The sequence below is a fragment of the Corapipo altera genome, unplaced genomic scaffold (genome assembly GCF_003945725.1).
Source record: "Corapipo altera isolate COAL_440 unplaced genomic scaffold, ASM394572v1 2, whole genome shotgun sequence".
NCBI lineage: Eukaryota > Metazoa > Chordata > Aves > Passeriformes > Pipridae > Corapipo > Corapipo altera.
In genome coordinates this window covers 711,295-715,107 of record NW_020884890.1, presented here as the reverse complement: position 1 = coordinate 715,107, position 3,813 = coordinate 711,295, and the positions used below count along the sequence as shown (strand labels likewise).

At 45.6% G+C, this 3,813-nt stretch overlaps 1 protein-coding gene across 1 annotated transcript in view; it reads right to left on the bottom strand.

Annotated features, from left to right (window-relative positions):
* The window catches only part of FAM83B (family with sequence similarity 83 member B), a 51,479-nt gene extending 51,176 nt beyond the window's left edge, over positions 1-303 (bottom strand). The window contains exon 1 of the mRNA XM_027645133.1: positions 204-303. The gene's annotated coding sequence lies outside the window, so the exon portion shown is untranslated. The remainder of the gene's footprint in view (positions 1-203) is intronic.
* Between the last annotated feature and the right edge of the window lie 3,510 nt (positions 304-3,813).

The window sequence follows — 3,813 nt, the reverse complement described above, 5'->3', positions numbered from 1 at the left end:
CCCGCGGGCCGCCCACCCCGCCCGCCGCCGCCGCCCGCTCCCCCCGCGCTCCGGCCGCGCCGCCACCTCCGCTTCGCGACCCCCGCGTCCCCGTTCCAAGCGTCCCTCGGCGCCCAGCGGGATATTGGCGGGGCGGGGGCTGCCCTGCCGCCGCCGCTGCCCCCCACCCGTCCCGTCCCGGGGGAGACTGAAGGGAGACACACCCACTTACTGCGCCGGTGCCCCGCGGTGGGGTCTCGCCCTCCGGAGCGGCTCGACCCGGCTGCTGCGATCGCGGCGGCGGCGAGTCACGGCGGCGCAGGGCTCATCGCAGGTACTTCCCGTCGCTCTCGGGCGCGGTGGGTGTGGAAACCAGTTACAACATGTCAGAACGGTGTCGCACCAAACCCGCCGCCGCGGGAGCGGGGCAAGGACTTGTCTGAACTGGGGAAGCCCGGCCCTCCCGCACGGGAGCGAAGGGCAGCGCCTTCCCAGGGCCTTGGCGGACCCCCCGCCCCAGCCCGGCCCTGCCCTGCCCAGCCCTGCCCTGCCCGCTGGGCCGGCCGGCAGCCGCGGCATCGGCAGCCCCGCGGGGGCCCCGGGAGCGGGGTGTGCGTGGGAGATTAAAACCAAAGCAAACGTTGGCTTCAAGAAAAAATAAACCCGTAAGCCTCGAGTCACGGTTTCCAGGTTAACTCCGGTGGAACAAGACATGGCAAGGGAGCAATACCCATTTGAGACCTTCCAGTTAGGCTATGTGGACGAGCCTATTTTCCATAGCTTAATTGCTTTAAAGGCTCTTCTTTTGCGCTTGATGTCTCAGGTGAGAGAAACAGACCTGAAGGTAGAGCCCCCCATCCTGGCTGCGGTGCTGCTGAGGCCGTCCTGCCGCCGGTGTGGATCTCCTCGCCGCCCCGTGCTCGGCATGCCATCGTGGCAGTCCCACGTTTTGAATCGTTTGACAGCACTCTCTGGAGGGCTTTTCCAAAACACGATCATCTCTTTACTAGGATCTTGTTTACAGATCAGCACATCACATGTGCGTAAGAAGCACACTGAGGGGTTTTTGTCATTTTAAATTAATGGTAGTAGACAGAAAACTTTTTATAGGCTTTGTCCATGTCATACTCTGTGGTACATAACTGCAACCGGCTTGTTCTTGAGCCGTTTAAGACAATGCAGTGTAACCCTGACAGTTATCCTTTTATCAGCAATAACTAATCCAGTCCGGCTTTAAGCACAAACTATTTTCCTAACCTTTCTGCCTAACAGCGTTAAGTGTGAGATATATCCTGTTTGTGAAGGTAAGTATGGCTCTTCTGTGGCTTTTGGATGATGCTCCTTGAGAAGAGGAAAAAATAAAAGTAAAAATATGCAGTATCATTACAATATATGTATCTAAATGTATAAGTCTGATGACCATCAGGGAGAGACTTTTTCTGTGCAGTTAATTCGGGTAATAGAATGCACAAGAGGAAATAGCTGGTGTTGATATACTCAAGGACTACCCTTTACAGACATAGGAGCATCTGATTAAATGGTTAGACTCTTCTTGTACCCAAAAAAGAATTTTCCTGGTTTGATGAAAAATGCAGAAGAAAAACTGTTTTAAAAACAAACAAACTTTTAAAATGTACATAGAATTAGTAGTTAGTTAGTACACAGGACTTTTTATCCCATGAAAATATGTGGTCAGGAAGAAGAATATATTTCTGTGGAAACTTGTCCAAAGAGGTGAGGCTATGTAAATTTTTAAAAGAGCAGATCTATTCTCTAAAATTATTTTTGAAAGGGTAAGAAAGTAGATGAATGATCACAAAACCATTTTTGACCTGGACTGAATTGATTGGACTTTTATTCCATAAAATATACAAGTATTACTGTGTTTTTCTTCTAGAGAAGTCAGTGGTTGAGTACTGGCTTAGCGTAACCAAAAATCTGTAATAAGAACAGCAATAGCTTTCTAAATAAGGAGATCTTCATGAAAAAAAAAGGACCTAGGTATTTTTGCTACATTAGTATGCCTACAAGAAAAGGGGTTTTTTTCTGTTCCTTTACAGTGCCCAGCTCAGTGGGAAACCAGTCTGTTACTGAGATCTTAAGCAACATGCACACAGACATCTAATACAAATGACCAATACAGTATAAACCAGGAACACTGGTATCAGTAATAATAGGGCTTTATTATTGCTGTTTTTACTAAAGAGAACAAAGTGCTCCTTAAATAGCCAGTACACGGCTATTTATCATGCCAACTCTAAAATTAACAGATAAACACAGTGATGAGAAGATACAAAAGAAAACTTAAACAGATCTTTGTAAATACTGAGAAAACTTTTGCACTGACAATAGAAAAATGGGATGACAAATGCTGTTGGAGATTCTTCTACACAGTTGAGAGCTGCCTGAGTTTATCAGCTGAAGCCCACCAGTAGCTATACCAGACCAGACCAAACCTAGCGTGGATAATGTGTTTTGGAAACCAGCTATCCACAGTTAACTGTCAAAGTAAAGAACATTTTTACCTGGGAAGTAGTAAACTTCTGGGTCTTGCAGCCACAGGAGTCGGTCAAGGCAGTTAGTATGAGCAAGCTCAATAAGTGGTAAGAGAAATACTTAAATAATAGGTACAAAACTGGATTGTACAAAGATAAGGCAGGGATATGTACTTCAACATCCTTATTCCTAGAGTCATGGAACTGCAGCAGTTTGAGGGGAATAGACTGCAGAAACTGGCCAGGCTGTCATTTGCCTAAACAGCCTTTCCTGTTGCCATTGGAAATGTAACATTGGGTAGGACCAGTTGAAGCATCCTATTGGTTGGAATCATTTTACTGTAATCCATCTGATTCATGAAGCATCAAAACTACAGAAAAAGTTTTTGCTGTAGACATAGCTTGTTCATGGGATAAAAGAATCAACTCAATATGTTTGATACCACCATCTTGAGAGTGATTGTCTTAAGTGACCTGGGTACTCAGATGATGGTGCTGATGGATATTTGCCTCCGTGACTTACATCAGTTTCCAGTTCTGAGACTTCTTTTTGTATTGACAGATCATCTTACTGTGTATGGTCTAGCTGAATGCAAGCAGAAGATAAAAGATTATTATCACATATACAATGACACCAGTCTGGAAGTTTATGATATGAATTATTATTAAGGATAAATATTTATATGAATTACTATTTATATTCCTACTGCATGCTTACTAAGATTTCATTTAGATTTACTAAAGGAGCATTGATTTGGAAGCAGTGGATAGTTATACAATTCGTGACATCTATGAATTGAACTTTTATTAGATTTTAAACAGAAGAAAGAGTACAGTTCTGAAGACTCATACTATTTACAGATCAGTGGCCATCTAATCTAAAGCATAAGCACAGAGAATTTACACACTAATCTTAAAATTAGAGGAAATGTGCTGTTACAGATATGAATATAGAAGGAGCTGCACTGCATATGAAGTTTAACAAGGGCAAGTGCTGGATTCTGTACCTGGGACAGGGCAATCCTCAGTGTTTGTACGGACTGGGGAATAAGCTGCTGGAAAGCAGTGATGTGAAAAGGGACCTGGTCGATGGCAGGTTGAATATGAGTCAGCAGTGCCCTGGCAACCAGGAGGGCCAGACCATGTCCCGGGGGGCATCAGGCAATGCATCGCCAGCTGGTCGAGGAAGGGGATTGTCCAGCTCTGCTCTGCTCTGGAGCGGCCTCACCTTGAATATTGTGTGCACCACAATATAAGAAAGATATTAAGCTGTTAGAGAGTGTCCAAAGGAGAGCAGCAAAGATGGTGAAGGGCCTTGAGGGGAAGTTGTATGAGGAGC